At 43.3% G+C, this 21,437-nt stretch overlaps 1 protein-coding gene across 10 annotated transcripts in view; it reads right to left on the bottom strand.

Annotated features, from left to right (window-relative positions):
• The window catches only part of SEMA6D (semaphorin 6D), a 728,815-nt gene that overhangs the window by 38,586 nt on the left and 668,792 nt on the right, over positions 1-21,437 (bottom strand). For 8 of the 10 annotated variants that reach the window (XM_066388295.1, XM_066388291.1, XM_066388293.1 and 5 more), the window contains exon 1: positions 18,969-19,395. The exons of 1 other annotated variant lie outside the window; for it this stretch is intronic. The gene's annotated coding sequence lies outside the window, so the exon portion shown is untranslated. Of the gene's footprint in view, positions 1-17,875; positions 18,690-18,968; positions 19,396-21,437 lie in introns of those variants that run through there. One more of the 10 variants, XM_066388286.1, reaches the window with a different exon arrangement.

Here is a 21,437-nt window from a genome sequence, read left to right on the forward strand (position 1 = left end):
ACACAGGTCAACTTCTCAAGAAGAGTTCTAATTTTAACTTTGTTTTTTCTTTTGATTCCATAATCATCATATCCTAATTTTAAGTTCTGAGACTGTAGTCCAAGTCTCATCTAAATTCAAGCCTGACATCCTTTTACACTCAATGTCTTACTGTCCTGAAATGTGAAGATTACTCGAAGTGACCCCAGAGAGCAGTCCATTCTGTTTTAGTTTACAGCTGAGAGAACAAGGTCCAGGGAAATGAGGCGGCTTGCCTGAGTATGTGATACAATGGGAACTTAGACCCAGTCTGTGACGCATTCTAAAAACTCATGTCTATCTACTCAGATCAACACAGAGTAAACACCAGTGGTGAAAAGGAGCAATCAGAACAGGTTACATGATTTTCAGGGGACAATGTAAAATGAAAATGTGGGGCTCCTTATTAAAAAAGAATTTAAAATTTCAAAGCAGCTACAGCAGAGCACCATAGGCACAGGGCCAAGTGTGGCTGCACTGGTTAACATAACCATGAACCTAGAGGCAGATTAAAGTTGGTTGAGGCCCTGGATGCAAAAGAATATATTGGGCTCCTTAAAAAAAAAGAGACAGACAAGAAAAATAAAAATACACGTTAACTATATTTTTAAATAAATAAAAGATATTATGTATTATTAATGTTGAAATTGCACATACAAAACCAAACTTGTGTCATTAGAAAAAAGTGTAAAGTTGGGGTTTTGTGAGGCCTATCAGCAGTCGGAGCCCAAGGCACGCGCGCCGTTAAATCCGCCTCTACATGAACCTGACCGTCAGTGCAGTTTCATTATTTATTAACCTTTGACTCTGTGTAGGCAAAGGGGAAGAAAGACTTTTTGATCACTGAAAACGTTCAAGAACTATCTGTTGCATAATAAATGAATGAGTGAAAACAGGCACCTAGGCAATCACTAAGACCCAGGGTCAGGTTGAGTTAATACAGTACATCACCAAAGATACCTGGTCCATTATTTAAGTGTCACAATTCACAACCTGAAAATACTTCACTACATTATAAACCTTCCAAGCCCCAAATATGTCATCAGAATAATGCCCACAATGTGAATGGCAATACGTATATGTGGTAGCATTACCATGCTTTTCTGTGCTCAAGAAATACCAACTTCTTAACAAAACTCTTTTGTATTTTTTGGTCTCTTTCTGCACCTAGAAGTAGCCATCCAGATGTTTTATGGAACCTGTCCATGTGCAAAACCGACAAGCCCTTCAGCTCTGAATACGTCATACATATACTGCCAGGCATCCTCGGTTTAAAAACAACAGCAGTAATAATAACGCAACTAGTTCAATATGGGAGCGTTTATTATGTCAGATACCATGTTAAGTACTTTGTATACATTTCCTTCTGAAGAAAGACATCACAACATCTCTATGGTTAGATATATTATCCTGATTTTCCATAAGGAAAACAAGGCTCTGAGAGGTTGAGTGGCAGAAATCAGAATTTGACCTCGGACCATTTGGACTCCCAGAGAGAATAAGAGCTTTTTGGAAGGAAGGTAGTGCAGGTTGGATAAACAAGAGAATACACAAGGGCTGTTGCTTGTCTTAAGGAATAAGACTTTCATTTGATAGGACCTGGGGTGAAGTTTCACTTTGGTAAATAAAAATGCAACCATATAACACTAAAAGTAAAAATTATCAATAGTGAAAATCTAGGTGGTTAATTTTATAGCATATGGCAAAGGTAGACCAGTTATACAAAGACAGGTACAAAGTTGAACAAAGATAGAGCCTCCTCACCCGTATTTTATGGGGCTTCGAGGATGATTTACAACATTACTGTACACCAAGAAAAGAGTGAAGAAAGAACCAGACAAAGATTTCCAGTCAGGAACCCTGCAATGTATTTCATGAAGGGACAAGAAAAAATAAAGTGAGTATATTTCCTCCATACACACAGGATTTACCATAGGTACCAAAAAATGTGAAACTTGAACTTTAGAGCTTCAGAGGTTAATGGTTGTTTTGAAGTAGGAACCATGAGAAAATGAGAATTTGTAATCATGAAATGTCTCAGAATTGAGGAGAATAAAGTTAGTGTTTCTGTCTCTATCAAAAGATGGAACTGCCTTCACAATTATGGCTTATATTGATTATAACGTTTCAAAGTGTTAACTGGGCAGGGGTCTCTTTATTTCTCATTTAAAACAAACCACAGGAAAAAAAATAAAGAAAAAAATATGGCAGTATAATGAAGGCACATGCATTTTACATATTCTGTCCACTTTTTTGTAGTATTGTCCTCCAGTGTCAGGTCTTTTATAAGTTTTAATTGCCTCATTAAATGAAAATTCTGTTCTAAGTATACAAAATTTTCAAACAATGGCAGAAAGATATTTCTGGCCAAACACATGCATATGTTTATGTAATATACACTGTGTGTACACCATATGCATATGTAACAATGCAAAAATACAGATATTTTTGGGACAAAATGCTGATTTTGTTCCTGTACCCTTGGTGGGTCTCCTCCATCTAAGTTGACTGTGGTGGTGGTCCCACTGTCCTGACCAATACTGCATTAGGCTCAGGGCATTAGCAGGTATCATGATTCTACCCATGGAGACTGAGAGGAAAGCTATAGCTAGGAGAGTTTTCTTAGGAAGACTTGGTCTTTTCATCTGCTCTGTTCTCACCTGGAATGTGCCAGTCTCGGTGGGAAGGTGAAAAGAGCTAGTCAAGAATAGGCAGACAGGTTGGGGGCAGCAGAGAACGCAGAGAGCAAGCAAGTCTTTGATGACATTGAGCCACCTCATCTCAAGACTTACTATGTGACTTCACATGTCTTTACTGCCTAACCAATTTTGAGTTGGGTTTTCTGTTACTTGTAGACAAAAGCTACTTGACTGAGCACCTACTGTGTTCTAAGGATTATGCTGGCCAATTTGCTCCAATTCTAATTAACTTAACATCTCTTGCTTTCTCCACTTAACAGAAGAGGAGCTGAGACTCTTGGAAAAACTAGTGAGGTATTCAATTTCTCACGTCTAGTTAGCAGACAGGGCAGGATTCCAACCTTGTCTAGCTGACTTCAAAAGTTATCATTTAAAACCTCTGTATGTGTTTGTGTATACAGCACATGTGGTGGTTTTGTATGTTTATATATATCCCTATTTAATATACCTATGGTAAAGGTGTTCTTAGTAGTAGCACAATCATTGATCTCATTTTTGACTCTGATAAAATGTTGAAAATAGTGGGGAATAATTGAGGAAATATGCAACAAAACAAAGCAAATGGTAAGACCTAGGAAAAGTAATCATTACCAAATTGCCTTATCTATTAGAAGTTACTTATTTCCCTTCTGACAGGTCAGATCAGTGGTAGTCAACCTGGTCCCTACCACCTACAAGTGGGCGTTCCAGCTTTCATGGTGGGCGGTAATGGAGCAACCAAGGTATAAATAAAAAGATAGATTTAACTATAGTAAGTTGTTTTATAAAGATTTATTCTGTCAAACTTAGCAAAAATCCCACACAAAGTACTTGGTAAGTAATTATTATTATATGCTTTAACTTGCGGTAACTCTGCTTTAGAAATTTTAAAAAGTAAAGTTACTTCCCTACTTTATAAATCACCATTACTGTGGAACTGGTGGGCGGTTAGAAAATTTTACTACTAACAGAGATACAAAAGTGGGCGGTAAGTATAAAAAGGTTGACCACCCCTGGATCAGATAATTCAAAATTCTGTTCTTGCGGCTGAGACATTGTGCCAGATAACAACCATATTAAATACTTAAGACCACCTGACCTCTGGTGGCACAGTGGATAAAGCGTCGACCTGGAAATGCTGAGGTCGCCAGTTCGAAACCCTGGGCTTGCCTGGTCAAGGCACATATGGGAGTTGATGCTTCCAGCTCCTCCCCCCTTCTCTCTCTCTGTCTCTCTCTCTCTCCCTCTCTCTCTCTAAAAATGAATAAAGAAAAAAAACAAAAAATTAATTAATTAAAATAAATAAATAAATACTTAAGACCATTAATGCATGTTTTATGGAAGATATATGTCTTTAAAGAAAAACACTGGATCTGAGGTGGCAAATTTTCTGTGTAGACGTTACCAAGCACCCTCCCTTATTCATAGAATTGGCTAATTAATCAAGGCATTCTTTTTCTGCCTGACCTTGGATGTGGCCCACAAATACCTACAACACAAGCTTCAGCAGTTACAGCCAGGCAGTTTGGTTTGGCTTTCTCCTCTGAAACTCATTTGCCTTGTCTGCCCTACATACATGTTCAGTGGGGGATGGCTCTTCAGGGATGCAACTGAAAATTACAGGGAAATTGTGCAATGGTAGCGTATCAACCCCTGAGAGCTGAATGAGGTGCAATTATTGCTGACTGAAAATGTTATCTATGTATGTCTGAAAATTGAGTCTAAAAACTACATTAGCAGCAATGAAGTTTAAGTGATCCCGAAAGAAAAGGGCAAAGTGTTGTAAAATGTAAATGGCAATAATAAATTTGAGAAGTTGAACTATTTTTTGTCTGTCTCTTTTTACAGATAGCTAAAGCACATTCACGAAGAGGAGTCTCAGTTTTTAAATCATCATCAGATTTGATCCTACTACTTAGGCAATTAAAATATGAAAATAAATATAGCATTAAGGAATCCTACTATTACAAAGAACCTTGGACAACATCTAGGTTCACTCTGCTGCCTATCCCCACTTCACTTTGTTCTAAGGAGAAAACTTAAGGCCAGCAAGGCCAGTGCCTTGTCCAAAGATATCTGGTTGGCTTATTGTTGAGCCAGGCTGGGTTTCAACTCACAGCTCTGTCCTCTTACTCCTTGTTCACACGGCTCCGACAGCCTTGTCAGAGAGGGGTGCATGCTTTGAACTGTGCAATGACAGTAGGCCTTCAATATTCGCTAATGTGTGACAAAGAGAAGAGAGGACGAGATGATGTAAGAGAGTGAGGGAGAGCCTGACCAGGCGGTGGCACAGAGGATAGAGCGTCGGACTGGGATGCAGAGGACCCAGGTTCGAAACCCTGCAGTCACCAGCTTGAGCAGGGGCTTACCAGCTTGAGCACAGGGTCACTGGCTTGAGCATGGGATCATAGACATGAGTCCAAGGTCGCTGGCTTGAGCAAAGGGTCACCCGCTCTACTGAACCACTCCCCGTCCCTGCCCTGGTCAAGGCACATATGTTTTGTTAAAAGTAGGACATGAAGGTCAGTAAGGTTAATTTTTGTGTTACTACTATATGAATTATATTTAAAAGCCCCTAATTGATTATTCTAAACAGGGCCCTCCTCACCACTTAGGTGATATAAATTTATTGTTTCTTCCACTGACTGCAGTGAGCATGTTTTATAGTAAGTGGTTGCGATTATAAGCTTTGAAGTCTGACAGGCTTAGGCATGAATTCTGACTCTGCCACGGTGTGCTCCCAGCAAGGTACTTAACAGTGGTAGACAGATTAATGTCTCCATCCCTCCCCTAAGATGTCTGTGCCCTAATCCCTGACCTGTCAATATGCTACTTTAAATGGCAAGAAGGACTTTGCATCTGTGATTAAATAAAGGATCTTAAAATAGAAAAATTTTCTTGGATTATCTGTGTGAGCCCAATGTAATTACAGGGTCCTTTTAAAATGGAAGAGGGAGGCAAGAATCCCAGGAGATGTGACTATGGAAGGACAAGTTGGGGTCTTGGAATGGCTGACTCTGAAGACGGAGGAGGGACCACAGGTGAAGAAATAAAGGCAGCTTCTAGACGCTGGGAAAGACAAGAAAATGGATTCTCCCTTTGAGCTCCAGAAGTAACAGCCATGGACTCTATCCCAATGAAACCCATCTGGGCCTTCTGTCCTTCAGAACTGTAGGTGTTATATTTGTATTGTTTTAGGCTTCTGAGTTTCCGGTACAACAGCAATAGTAAACTGATGCTCCTGGAACATCTGTGACCTCATCTATAAATTGCTAAAAAAAAAAAAAAGTATGTGTGCCAAAGGGCTGATACAAGGATTATATGTATAAAAGAATGTAAATAAAACATATCAGTGTTTGGCAGAGATTAAGAACTCAATAAATGTTCACTGTCATTATGTATATGATATCATCATATAGAGCAAGGATTTATATATTGCTGATTACAGTAAATGGCAACTCTGTAAAGTATCATTTATTGTATCATAATAATACCCTTACATTTGAGCTGTGCTTATCTAATTTCTACTAAGCACCTTCACCTCTACTGTCTTATGTGTTGCTCATTATCATGTGAGTCCACAGATGAGACAGTGCTTTCCCTAGGTCACTCAGAGTATGCTGTTGGCCAAGGTGGGATCTCGGTCATCTGATTCCAAGTGCAGTAGGCGTCCATTCTCATCATGTGGCCTATAGAAATACGCATGGAATGCAGACGTTTCACATGAAGCAAAAATGATAAGCCAAATGATGATGGGGTTGTTCATAGCACATCAGACCATTTCCTGTAAGATCCTGTCCAGGGGACTTTTCTGCTAGGGGCCTCGAGGCCCTGTTTCTCCAAACACAGTACTCTCTCTAATGCATCCAGTGAATTGTGCAAAACTCAAGGGAAAAAATTCCATCCTGACCACAGCAGGCAATCACCTTATGCCCCGAAGCATAAAGTTTGATTACCCTTATCTCAGTTTATCATTAAATCAAAAAATGTTGTTATGAATACTGGCCCAGGACTCCATTTATGAAATGATCTAGGCCAGTCAGCAGAAATGAGTGAGTGCCCCTTTTCTTTCTTAATTTCTGCTCACTGGAGAGATCTTTTGCAAACTGGGGGTTGGAGGGAAGCTGAAGCCTCTTTAGCTAGTCTAGAGCCTTGCTTGGATGGGAGTCTGCATGCTGGCTACACTGGGGCATCGTTTCTCAAAGTGTGCTCAAGGGACAAAATGGGTCACAAGTCACTTGAGGTGTTTGTTCCAGACCTAATGGTGCTGGGGCTCTGAGACTTGGCACTTTAACCCTATATGGTTCTGATGAAATTTAAAGTTTGAGGACCACTGGTAGAAAGCAAAGATGGGGGTGACAGGAGGGAGAGTCTAGGAGTGTGCCTGAGTTTCCATGGTGTTATTTAGGCTCTCACCAGCCTAGGGAGCCACCGACACAGAACACATGCCAATCGTCTACTTTTGTCCTTCAACACAAGCAACAGTGGCGGCCAGATTGCTGACATGAACCTGAAACAGCTGAAATCTGGGTGAGAGATATGCAACTAGGCATCAAGGTCTAGGGCAGTGGTTCTCAACCTTTCTAATGCCGTGACCCCGCAAGACAGATCCTCATGTTGTGGTGACCCCAAACCAAAAAATAATTTTTGTGGCTACTTCATAACTGTAATTTTGCTAGTTATGATTCGGAATGTAAATACCTGATATGCATTATGTATTTTCCGATGGCTTTAGGCGACCCCGCTGGGGTCGCGACCCACAGGTTGAGAACCGCTGGTCTAGGGTAAATCTCCAGGCCATCAGTCCCCTCCTACCAAGTCACCCTTCCATCTGGCTGAATCTGTGGCAAATACAGTGGGTGGAGGTGGAAGGTAGCTGGTTGTGAAACTGGCTTCAGGGTATATGTGTCAGTTAAAGAGATGTGATAAAATCACAGGTGAAAAAAATGGCACAGTGTGAGGAGTAAACACAAGGGCTCTGGAGCCAGGGTGCGTTTACTCTCATTCGATAGACACGGAGAGACACACAGCGCTCACGCATGCTGAGCGCAACTCTGAGTGCTGTTCAAATATTAATTCATATGTCTCACAACCTCCCTGCCAGGTGGGTACTACCTTCATCATCCACCTTTTATGTGGTGATGCTGAGGCTCAGAAACATTATGCAATTTGCTCAAGGTCACACAGCTTATGAGTCACAGAGACAATACTCACGCCACGAAAAGCTGGCTTCAGAGTTTATGTCCTTAACTCCTCTCCCACATTGCTTCTGATGGATCTAGGTCCCTTGCTTCCACTACTCAGTAGCTGTTCAACCCTGGGAAAATTACTTAGATCTACCATCCTTCAGTTTCCCCCTGTGTAAAAATGAAGATAGTATTAACAATCCCCACCTCATAGAGTGGCACATAGTATGCACTCAATAAATGCTAGCCCCGGCCTAGCGTGCGGAGGACCTGGGTTCGACTCCCGGCCAGGGCACACAGGAGAAGCGCCCATTTGCTTCTCCACCCCTCCGCCGCACCTTCCTCTCTGTCTCTCTCTTCCCCTCCTGCAGCCAAGGCTCCATTGGAGCAAAGATGGCCCGGGCGCTGGGGATGGCTCTGTGGCCTCTGCCTCAGGCGCTAGAGTGGCTCTGGTCGCAACATGGCTACGCCCAGGATGGGCAGAGCATCGCCCCCTGGTGGGCGTGCCGGGTGGATCCCGGTCGGGCGCATGCGGGAGTCTGTCTGACTGTCTCTCCCTGTTTCCAGCTTCAGAAAAATGCAAAAAAAATTAAAAATAAAAAATAAATAAAAAATAAATGCTAGCCCTCAGCTCTTAGACCTACACTCTCAGGGGTAGTGTGAGGATGAAATCAGATAACATATTTAAAGTGCTGGGCACAGTGCCATGGCCCACGGTAAGCACACAGTGAGTGCTAGCTGTTATTATTAGTCAAGCTGAGCCCGGCCAGGTTATTTTAGGTCCTGTCTGCAAGGCAACTGTGCTCGATGAAGGGGGAGGTGGCATGCCCTTCACTTCAAAAAATAACTGGGTGGGAGCCAGACTAATTACTTGACTCAACAGGTTCTCTGCTTTCCATCACTAATATTCCTGAAAAGTTCCCGATATTGAATTTGTGTCGGCGTAAGCCTTTCCCCCCACTGACCTATTCTATAATTTCTGATTGATCTTTCATTGGCAGTGATTCTTCAGACTTAAGAGTCTCTCTCTCAGACTGTCTGCCATGTGACTATTAACGTGTAAAAGACCTAAATATACTAAGGAAAACTGAACTACTGGAGCAATTCTTGGCAAAGCAATTGGCTGAATCATTCTGCAATGTAAATGTTGTCATTCTATTTTTCCTTTATTATGTGTTCTAATCAGCATGCTTACACTATACAGAACTCCTGGTCTTACCTCCCCCAAAACTTATCAATTCCACTATGAAACTTAACCACCAGTCGATCACAATTTATGTTAACCCAAGGGGTTATGATGGCTTGGAAAAAACCATCATTACCCAAATATCATAGCTTGGAGTAAAGATGGGCATGGAGGGAAGAAGGGAGGTGAGGGAATTGGGAAGGTGGGGTCTTGGGGAGCCACTGATGGGGGGTGAGTTTATCCTGAAAGCTCAGACCCAGAAAGGGGTGCTGGATCCCCAGGGACTCTTAAGGATGAGGTTTATAAAAAGAAAAATAACTTTCCAAGTCCTTTGTTGCTTTTTCACATCCTGTTAGAAAATATAGTCAATAGCTCCGACCCCATTTCTTGCACAGTGTACAAGCTGCCATAGGCTATAACCGCAACGGAACAAGAAGTTAAACTTCACCAACACACTTACTGAAATATGTGGTGCATGTCTACTATGCATCACTCACTCTGCTAACTTACAGGGGGGAGCAGGCAACCTAGCCTCTCGGGCTGCAGTCTAATGAGCAGCTCGAGTCCCATATTCATTATTCTCATTTTCAACAAGTTTCAGCTCTCTCTTCCACTTCCTGTCACCATACTCACTTCTTCCATAACTAAGAATTCCGTATATGGATGCAATTTATGCTTCATTATAGAGTCTATGTCCAGAGTCTTTTCAGGTTTTTTTGTTGTTGTTTTTTAAAAAAAAAGATGATGTCTATGAGCAGCAACTTTTTTGTTTGGTTCTGCTAAACAACACTGTGGGAGAAACCGCCTTGACAGGAAATCTGAGGCAAATCATGCCATCCTCTGCAAGGTTCATGTGTAACATTGAACCATTTAGCAGTAGACAAGGGGTGGAGGGGCAGTCAGTTCTGATGACGGAGCCATCTACTAAATCATCACAAGATTGATCCCATTAATTCTCATGGCTTAAGAAGACGGGCCAAATGCTAAATGGCTAAGTACAGTAGACCGGAGACACTCAATAGATGTTTGTAGGGTGCATGGCAAACACCTGCCTCCTCACACCTGAAATGCAAGTCTGTCCCAGGACTCGAATGTGGACAACTGATCTAGACCCCCACCCCCACCCCACCCCCACCCAGGGTCTTTGCCTAAGCTGTTCTCTATGCCTGGAATGCCCTCCTTCTCACCACCTCCCCCACTGCCCCTCACTGTCCACCTGTCCAAATCTTACCTAGTTCAAGGATCAGCTCAAATATCAGTGGCTCCACAAAGCCTTCTCTGATCACCCTTGCCAGAAATAACCTCTCACTCCTCTCAGTTTCCATAGGTCTGTGTGTATGTTTTCTGACACTTAAAACACTTACCCTTTTATTTTGGCTGTGTTGAACTCGTCTTTTCCATATACCACTCAGTAAGGCCCTTGAGCTCTGGAACTCTGTAACATTTCTCTTTGAACCCTCTCTCCACCCTGGCACCTACTTGTACAGCACAGATACTTGGTAAAAGTTAACTGGATGAACAGATGGTTACCCCAGCAATGGCAAAAACAGAAACATTATTTATGTAGCATTGTTTATTTATACTGAAAAAAAAAACGCAGCATTCTTTATTCATCCTGCCTCTCCTCCTTCTTCTGTAGCTTTAAAAATATATTTATTGGAGAAGCAACCATTTGCTTCTCCCCTCCTCCTTTTCCCCCTTCTCTTCTTCTTCCCTTACCACAGCCAGTGGCTCAATTGGTTTGAGCGTGGCCCCGGGCGCTGAGGATAGATAGGTTGGAGCGCATCAGCCTCTGGCACTAAAAATAGCTTGGTACTTGAGCATTGGCGCCAGATGGGGTTGCCAGGTGGATCCCTGTTGGGGCACATGCTAGAGTCTGCCTCACTATCTCCCTCCCCTCACCTAATAATATATATAAAAAGATATATATTTTATTACTCCATCCACCAATTACCCAGGAGAGGTCTAAACTTCCTGATAATGGCAGATAACTCCGCAGAACAAAAGAGCTCTCTGAAACCCTTAGATGACAAGTAAGGCCTAGTCTAATGCAGGCACTGGGAAGCCTGAGTCCCTGGTCTGCTGACAGCTAGCACTTGGGGAATGAAGTGTTATTTTCTCTAAGAGTTTCATCTGCTCTGGTCTGCATAAGCCAGTTCCACAGCTGAGTAGAAACTCCTGACTTTATTTTTAAATACAGGCTCCAATAATAGGCTAAGTAATTGCAGGTCATCCTGAGGCCTTATTATACATGTACCAACATATTGAACTTTTTAAAACCCGTATTTCCTTCCCATAACTATATGCTGAAAACCTTAAATCTCAGAATTATTATAGTGGTGATGTGTATTTGTTTTTTTTCCCTCCCATAGGAATCCTGAATAAAGGAGAACAACAATAAACAATGGTGATGCAAGGGTGACAATTTCTCAACAAGGTGTCTGATGACTCAGGGATAAAAGGATTCTCCCACAATCATAACCAAGAATAATGAATATGATAATACAATACAAAGTCAAACTTCAGTAACGCACTTTCCCTCCTAGTTCCACTAATGCCTGAACAGCTGCAGCCCTCACTGTCTTTGCTGATGGTGCCCATAAATACTCCTGGGAAATGGGACAAGGATACATAATGGATCTTCACCTGCTAAGATCAGGGAAATGAATGTCAACTGCACCCTGATGCAGAAGCACTTTTTGGTGGAGAGTGATGAATATTGCCATTTGTCCCCTGCCACTATAATTCTGAACAGGAAAAGTCTAACATAGAGAAAGAATGGTAGGAGAAGGTAACTGTTCTAGGCCACTGGAAAAGAAGAGTGTGTCCTAATTATTTGGACAACAAGAATAAAAATGAAAGGAGAATACAATGATGCAATTTAGTTTAGCAAAGGGTTAAAATTTAACGGCATACCAATTCTGTACATATCATTTCATTCAGTAGAAACATTTCCCTCCAAATTTAACTCTTTTATAGAAAAACAAACGTCATAAGTATCAAGGACTCAGAAAACTGCAGAAAGGCCCCCCCGTTCCTGGAACAGTTCAGTGCCAGGATGAGAATGGGCTGAGAGGTAAGGGAGATTTAGTTCAAATCCTGACTCACACACACCTTCCAGCCATTGAACCTTAGGAAAATAACTTGACTGCTCAGGTACCCAAGTTTCTTTCTGACAATGCACTGACAGTAACAGAACCTACATGCAGTCTGACATGATATAATGAAGATAAAGGTCTTAGGTTGTGCCTAGAATTTAGTAAGCAGGCCGACAACGAGTGGCTGCAATCTCTTCCTCTTCCCCTTTATCATCATCCTCATCCTCACATTGAAGGGACTGCAAAGTTTTGCCACCTTGAAGCAGACTTTTGGGTTGGGACACTGATTTCAAACTGTTTATTAAGAAACAAAAGACTCAGAAAGAACCTTTGCCCCTCCCCCCTTCCCTGCCCCAGAGAATCAAACAGATAAACATGCTTCAGGAAGGAGATTTTAGGTTGTTCGCCTTAGCCTAATCTGAATTAAGCATGGTGAACAGTAGGCTTCAGGCAAGTGCCTGTTAGCCTGACCCCCTTCCGCCATGTCCCATTGTTTCAGGGTTGCCCAGCAAGGATTTTCCTGCCAGGTGTGTTCCACGCTTTCTCAACTACCTCTAAATCACTGTAAAGCCAGTAGCCACGGCCACCATCACAGCCACCTGGCCCATGCAGGTTCGCATTAGATTCAGACAGACGGCAATGAAGCAATGGAGTCGAGAACTGGTGGGCCATTAGCTTTAATCCTAGCTTCACCCCGTGGGCAAGAAATACACACAGTGGGAAAACATTTTCTTTTCCATTCAGGGCTCCCAAAGCCACTGACTCATCTGAGTTTCCTAGAATCAAAGGTTTGTACCTCACCAGTCTCATTCACCTCTGTTCCCCATCTCCTTCTCTCTGCACAAACTGGCTTTTCCTTCAGTACTCCACCATTTTAGCATCTCCTCTCCTCCATGTGGTCTTTCTCTGCTCTCCTACAGCATGGGCGTCTCCTAGAACATAATCACTCTTCCCCCAGAATAATGTGATCTCTCCTTTTAAAACCTTTGGGCAAGAAAGCCCTCCCCCAACACACATTAACATAATCACACCATCCCAAGCAAGAAAGGCAACTAATATCATCACCTGGGCAACGGGCTTCCAAGTGGGCAGCGCCATCTTTAACAAAGTGAGCATAATATATTTTATCTGCCCAACAATCACCCATTCTTACTTTTTAAAACTCCACCATTGCCCCCTTTCTCCTTTGTCCAGATAGTCTCATATACTCATGCCTGTCTTTGTCATTTTCATGCATATGTCAATTACCCATACGTATGTATTAATATTTGTTTTTCTCCTGTTAATCTATCTCTGTTAATTTGGTTATTAGCCCAGCTAGAAAAACTTAGCGGGTGGGAGGAAAAGCATTCATTTGTTATTTAGTCCCCACAATATCACCCCAGTTGTAGCTGATTTTATTAGTAAATACTAGGAAAAGAATCAAGAATACGCCTGACCTGTGGTGGCGCAATGGATAAAGCGTCAACCTGGAAATGCTGAGGTCGCCGGTTTGAAACCCTGGGCTTGCCTGGTCAAGGCATATATGGGAGTTGATGCTTCCAGCTCCTCCCCCCCTTCTCTCTCTCTCTCTTCTCTAAAATGAATAAATAAAAGTTGAAAAAAAAGTTAAAAAAAAAAAAAACTTTAAAAAAAAAAAAGAATCAAGAATACTATTTCCCACCCAAACAGGAGGTGCATCAAACTCCCTTTCTGTAAGGCCAGGGACCACCACCACTATCGTGGCTGTTCACATGCAGGTTCTCATTAAATTTGGGAAGACGGTAAAGAAACAGCAGAGTCGGAGGTTAGTGGGCTGTTCTGTTTGTTGGTGTCTCACCAAGACAAGCAAGCCACAAGAAAAGCCAAGGGAAAAGCAAAAAACCTGCTTTCCCATGGAGGGCAAGGGATCAGGGAGAAGAGAAAAAGAAATCCTACTGCACCTCTCAGTGGTGGGGCAGAATCTCCCTTCCAGTAAACATTAGCAAGACAATGGCCCTTCCCAAGCAGGAAGGCAACCTGCAACCTCACAGACCACTGTATCTGGTGTTGCCCAGCCCCCAATGCAAACTATAAGTGAGCAAACATATACATCATATTTACAAACTGATTTGACCAACACCTTCCTACATCAAACTCTTCTAAATTATAAGGTTTATTTTAAGCTTGGCAATATAACCTCATAAATATGTTCACCTAATTCATGTCATTCTTGCTAAAATAAGCAAGGACTGCTGTAGCAGTTTTCTTATTGAGTAAAAAGAAGAAAACAAACAAAAAAGTAATAGCACTGGATACCATCCGACATGGGCCCCAGATTTAGGTAACAGTACTTTGTAAAAAAGGATGAAGCAGTAACCTGTTTAGTTCTTCAAAGAACTAGACAAGGTCTTTTCTGTTTTCAGTCTTTTGAGATCACAAGCTAAAGGATAATTCATTTTTTTCTTCCTCTTTTCAAATAGAGTGAATTCTGAAGGTTTAGGATTGAGTGGTGTGTCTGAATGGCTCCTTCTAAATTTTGTAATTCTGGTGGTTTAATCGTAGTAAGCCTAAGGAGGCTTTCCTGTGGGTCACATAAGGCTGGGACAAGTCCCCTCTTAAGTGGAGCGCACCATTGCAAGCCAGCCTTTCTGCAGGTGTGTCCCCAGAACTGGATGAGGGGCCTGGCACAGGATGCCAAATGACGGAAACTCCCCATTCTGGGTGTTAACTTTAGTTACCACAGCCAAACAAGGCTGCCAGTGGTGTGGAAGAAAAAACTGCTGTAGCCAGCTGTGCTGTTCACAGTCGGATGGATTCTGTGTAGCTCCAAATGGTGATGGAGCCAGCAGCCTGCTGTAGCCAAGGACAGGATGATGGATGATCTACATACTGTGTCCAAGTAGAGAGAATGGCAGAAGTTCACTTCGGGTTGTTAAAATGCTAATCCGGGTGAGTTAACAGAAGCTTAATAGAAAAGAGAAGTTTGAGAAATAAGTATACCTCATGTGGTACCTATGTGGACTGCTGATTTGATCACACTTGGTTACATAAATACTGTAGTTGCTTTCGGAAGTAGAATGTTTCCTAGTTTTCCTGTTGGGACAATGGAAACAGCTTCAGTTATCAGCTGCACTGCCACTATCAACAGGGGCTGAAGAGGGAAAGTCAGCCAGACAACAGCCACCTCAATTGAAAAAGATTATGATATACTCAATGTAGTTGTATGACTTATTTTCTGCATGTCATGGGAATACATCAAAACACACTTTTTCTCCTAACTGGAAGTTGGCAGCAGGTCACAAAATAAGCGGCAACCTAAGACTCCGGCTTTGGAAGATTGTTAAGAGTATGTCCCATTCCCACGAGTATGGAGAGTGAGATCTCTTACTCTAATATCTCTTTCAGTACAGGAATTACACAAAAAGTACATTGGATTATTAGTGTTTAAAGCAGGAAGGCTGGACCTCTGTAAATATTTGGTATAATTAATCTTGCTTTAAAATGTCTAGGATAAAATAATATGCTTCCAGAAAAAGGGTACATATTTATATTTCTTCCCTAATGGTATGTTTTGCCATTCTCTATTTCTTTGCATTCTTACTTAAACTGAACATACAGAAACATGTCTGCCTCACCTGGTGCTGGATCATTGGCTACCATAGCTCCTTGCAAACAATAACACTCAATAAATACTGAGTGGTTGGCATACCCCAAAGAGCCTCTTGCTTCCTCTAGAAACGAATCTAGAACGTGCAGATTCGTTTAAAGTCTATTAATTGACATAAAAGGTAATATTTTACCCTGCAATATGCTAAAGAAGGAGTTCACCTCCTATGGTTATACCAATAATGGTTAGGCATTCAGCCAGGCTCTTAACTCTGTGTAAAATGCATCAGAAGGGTGAAAAATGACCCTATTTCAGATGCATTTTTTACTCTTGGTAGCTTAGTGGAATTCACATGCAAGAACAATGACTAAGCTAATTACCAAGGTTCATTATGCTAGGGCAGCAAGAAGTGAAGAACTTCTCTAGTTTCAGTAAGTCCTTAAAAATTATGGGCATCTTTTGTGAATCAAAGCTCTGATTCCTGCCTATTTGCCTGTGTGCCTCTCAAGCGACAGAAACCACCACACAGTCAGGGGCCCACTTACCCAGAGCCGTTACTGGGCAGATCCCTCTGGTGCAGCACAGCCAGTGAACTGAAGTCCACTGGATTTCCAAGTTGCTTTCCCTCTACAGACTAATAGGTTTATGTCACAGCTATCTTTCAATTCCATCACTCATCAGACCAGAAGAGACGTCACACAAAAAAAAAAAAAAAAAAAAAGGAAGAGGGCAGAATGCTCACAAATCTAAGTCAAACTTGAGTTAACCAGCTGTTTGGTGATGGGGAAGCCACAATATTCCTGACACCCTGTCCTGTAACACAGCAATGTTCCTCAAAAAAGATGATGTATGTAGCGCCCCTAGTAGAAAGAAGAACAGGTGGCACTATTCTGCAGCAGCCAATAAGAAAGAGTAGTTGATTGTTATTCTAATTCAATGTTCCAGTGGAGGAAAATGGTCTACTAACATTTTGGAAATCTAAGGGTTACTTCTTTTACTATCTTTCTGAGAACACATTCTAGAGACTTAAATCAAAGCACAGACACTAACTATAAAAAACAAGACGCAGCTATGGCTGAGCCATAGGTTATTCACCTTCAGATGTTTAAGTTTATGGTAATATGGGCCCAAATCTCAGAGCTTATCTGGCAATTTCTATTTACCTAAACCAGAGTAAACATTTGTGTAATATTTGCCAGCCTGACAAAATATGCCTGTCACTCACTACATTAAACATAACTACACACAACTTAATTTCCTGAGTTAGCCAAGAAAGCTAGAAGATTTTTAACAACATGAATAAACCAGCATCAAAACCTATTGTTTAAACCACTAACAAGGATAGTTAAATCATCACCTTGAGCTGTCTGAGATCAGATTTTGGAACTCTATCGGGAAGAAACCTTGAAAAAAATTTTGCAAACAAGTGTTTCTCCTATTCTGAGAGAAAGACAATCCAATTTAGAAGAACGTTAAACCTTTCCCTAGGACTTCAACCTTAAAATAAACAAAATAATCTACTTCATTGCACCAAATGTCAGGTAGATACTGCAGGCTTAAAATTCTTAGTAGCCGGAAATTCTTGGGACAACTGACCTAGACAATTATTTTCCCGAGAAACCAGAAACACTACCGTTATTTTTATGGGAAAGAAGCCGCCTGTAGAAGTGGACATTGGTCCAATTACTGTTTACAAAGTCTATATATCTACAATATGATCCACTGACCCTTTGGCGTGAAAATCACCCAGATGTGAGCGGTGAGGGGTTGGGATGCTGGAACTTGGATTACGTGCTGGTCACCTCAGTACAGGGAGCTCTCCCTTGACTTCCTCTAATGTTGTAATTAATGTCGCTACTTCATTCCGCGTTAGCTCCATGACATTTAGCTTTTCACAAGTTCAGGATTTAAACAATCACCTGACAGCTCTGGTCCCGAGAGTCGACTTGGCAGAACATTTTCAAACCCAGTTCTCATCCACACCTTTAAGTCCTTTATGACCTTTTATTTCAATCCAAGGGTTAGACACGACAGAGGAAGCATTAAGCCCCTCTGAATCCCCACAAGACGGCTGCTGTATCAGTCTCCGCAGCCCAGGAACAAACATCGCTGTCAAGACTGGAAATAAAAAGTTTCCCTACCTTCGTCCTTACCATCCCCCTGCCAGCGGCTGCCGTCGCGAGCGGCGGCTCCCTCCCAGGACGCCTCTCGCCGCTGAAGAAGGGGATCATGCAAAATTGACTCTTCCTTGTTTGTTTCCATCCATAATTGATGGGTAGATGAGAACGTAACACATTTCAACGCCGGGCTCTTGCCGCCTGGCGGAGACCCTGTCCAAGACGCTTCCGTAAATCATTTCCAGCCGGAGAACAAAGCACGGAAAGTTGCGGGGGAGAGTGGCCGGGAGTAGAAACCCGGGCGCCGGGTGGGAGGTGGGGTGGGAGGTGGGGTGGGCGGCGGGCAGCTCCGGCCCGAGACCGGTCCACCGCGCGCGCTGCCAGCAGGGGGAGAGGGAGGGTGGCAGTGACCGCCCTCCGGCAGGAGCCGGTGCAGGAGGCTAGAGGGTGGGGTAGCCCGGCCCCCGCCCCTCGCCCCTTGCCAGCAGCGCAACAACCCGGGCGCACAGACAAGTAGCCAAAGTACGCTGGGAGCTGCTCGCGTCTCTGCGGCTGCGCTACGACCCTACTTCCCGCGCAGGCGAGCGCTCGTCGTTTCACTCTCTGCCGGCCCCGAGCGGCCCGACCCCAGCGGTCCCAGCGCCCGCTCTAGGGCTACGGGCGGCAGGGGGCGGCCGCGCCCGCAGCCGACTCCTTTGGCTTGGCTCTCGCTGGTTTGGAGGCACTGTGCCCGGCACCGTAACAGCCTGGCTTGTCCCTGACAATCTACCGGGCAGCGCGGAGCTGGCGCTGCCTGGCAAGAAAACTTTTACTTGCCCCCACCTACCGCTATCTTCCTCCGAAGGGGTGCACAATGCAGGGGGGGGGGGCTCCAAGTCCACATACCCCTCCCCCTAAGCTTCCAGCTCTGCCAGTTTTGACGGGTCCACCAACCCCTCCAGCCCTCTGCGCCTCCTTTGCACAGCAGACGGAGAAAGCTCGTTAGAAAAGAAATCAACTCTCCAGTGACAACACACACACACAGGCGCACACTGGCTGCGATTCCGGCTCTGAGGATCTAGGTCCGATTCCCACAAGGCGCCCAGAGCATTAGCACATTTTTACAAGAGGGTCTTACCTCATGGGGTTAGGCTGGTAAAAATAAAGCTTGTCATGCGCAAGGAAAAAAGAAAATAAAGAAAAAATGTAAATTATACACATATATCCCTCCGTCTCTTTAGATCTTGGCTTCCTCGATATAATCCTGAAACTCGCCACCACCAGTCCTGTGCAGCAGCGTCAGCAACAGCAGCAGCAGCAGCAACGGGACGAAGCAGGAGCAAAACAAATCGAGGCACGGCAAATGGTGTAATTCGATCCATCTCCAAGTCAATCCATCAGGCGGCGCGGGGCCCACCCCCAGGCGCGGACGGCAGGAGGCGCGGGTGGCCCGGCGCGCTCACCCGAGCCCGAGCCCCGCGGCCAGTGCCGCCTGGAGGCCCCCAGCCCGGCGCCGCGGCCCCGCGGCACCGCTGACCCCTCAGTGGCCTCCGCGTCCCTCCTCCCTGGCGCTCTGCTGCGCACCCTCCCTCCCCACCTCTGAAGAGCTGCTCCTTCCAACAACTCCCAGCCCTCAGTCATCCAGCTCGCGGTGGCTGCTGCAGCCTGCGAGGCAGCCTTTTCGCTTTCCTCCCTCTTTCCCTCTTTTCCTCGCTCCCTCACTTTCCTCTAGCTATCCAGAGGACAAATTATTGCAGCCCAGATAAGCTGCAAGCTCCGTCGCTCCGTAAAGTTTTGCCTTAGTTTCCTAATCTAAGCTTTATTTTTTAAGCACATTTTTACAAACCCGCCCCCACATTTCTTCTCGCCCTACCCCTTCCAATTTCTTTATAACCACTAACCAAAACAGCTGGGAAGAAGCAATCTAACATTGCTTTATCTTTATAAAAATACAGAAATTGCCTACTAAAAATCCCATTTCTGCTTTAAATGAAAGCCATTCAGTACAGTATAATTTTGCAGGCTAATGAGCCGGTTTTACAGGCAAGCGTTTCGTGTAATATGTTGTGGGAGAAATGAAAATGTCCTTGAGGTGACATCATTTAAAATTGACTGTTACAAATGAAAGAAAAACTCATATATTCCAAAACAAGAGGATCTGAATCCAAACTTCATTTCCAAGAACGGGGCTGTGTTTTATTAATTTCCAGTTGAATTATGAATCACGGAGGGCTCTAAATGGCTGCAATGAACCATGATGTCCTATTTAAAGAGAAAGAAAGAAAAGAGCTTTTCCGCCAAACTTTTAATTTTCATTTGAGTATGTTAATTACCGTAGAAGAGAGAAGAAGGGAACAGAGAAAGGGTTTTCCTCTCCTTGAGGGTTCCCTCTTTCTCCTCAGCACAAAGTCGCATGTTTACATTTGCGAAAATCCCCTATTTCGAGTTGTTTTTGAACCTTCTTCCACTGACAGCCTTGAAAAGGAACTCAAAAAAGGCACCCCAAGGAACTGCTGGAGGACTCATCCGGAGAACTGTTTCCTGGATAGTTAACACTTTGTTACTAAAATGAAGGAGTAAGGAAGAGGGGGTGTCTTAAAATATAAACTCTTTTCCTGTTGTTTCCAATTAAAAGAAAGGGCAAGGGGGCGGAAGGCTCTGGCAACAAGGCTCTCTGGTTTGGGGGTTATTAAGTCTTTTTGTTGGCAGGTTGGTTGGTGCTTTTTGGTTGTGCTGGGCTCTGACATCATTGCAAGTTACTTGGCAGTCTGAGCCCTTCCCCAGCCAACTTCTGACCCAGAAAGCTGTGCCTGTTTTACTGACATCAAGTTGTTCCTTATTTTCTCCACTGAGGAAGCAAGCCCTACTGCAGGCAGACTGCTCTGTGCGCGGAATGAAGATACAAGGAGGTGAGCGGTTTGATGGGTGGCAGCTGCTACCTACCTCTCCAGGAAGCTCATGTGTCTTCCTGTGTCTGCTGCTGCAGTAGCAAGAAATAAAGTTCAACCCTTTAGATTCCTGAATTCTTTGTTGATATTAGGCAATGGCCAACTATCCAGAGCGCCACCCCAGAGAGTGCAGTTGACAGGGTCCTAGATTGAGTCCTTAAATCCAGGAATGAAAAAAACTTTTAGGTTGCAGAAAGATAATGGTGATAGAGGTCACTTGGAGCCAAAAAATAGACTTTTTTAAAATTGAGAAATTAAATTTAATGGTATGACATTGGTCAATAAGAATACATAAGTTCCAGGTAAATATAGCATTTGAACTGTTGATCGCATTGTGTGCCCATCACCCAAAGTCAAATCATTTTGTGTCACTGTATATTTGTCAAATTAGACATGTTTTCAGTTTCAATATCAGTCTAGACCAGTGGTAGTCAACCTGGTCCCTACCGCCCACTAGTGGGCGTTCCAGCTTTCATGGTGGGTGGTAGTGGAGCAGCCAAAGTATAAATATATAAAAAGATAGATTTAACTACAGTAAGTTGTTTTATAAATATTTATTCTGCCAAACTTAGTGAAAATCCAACATAAAGTACTTGGTAAGTAATTATTATTATAAGCTTTAACTTGCTGTAACTCTGCTTTATAAATTTTATAAAGTA

This window comes from Saccopteryx leptura, chromosome 6 (genome assembly GCF_036850995.1).
Source record: "Saccopteryx leptura isolate mSacLep1 chromosome 6, mSacLep1_pri_phased_curated, whole genome shotgun sequence".
Lineage (NCBI taxonomy): Eukaryota > Metazoa > Chordata > Mammalia > Chiroptera > Emballonuridae > Saccopteryx > Saccopteryx leptura.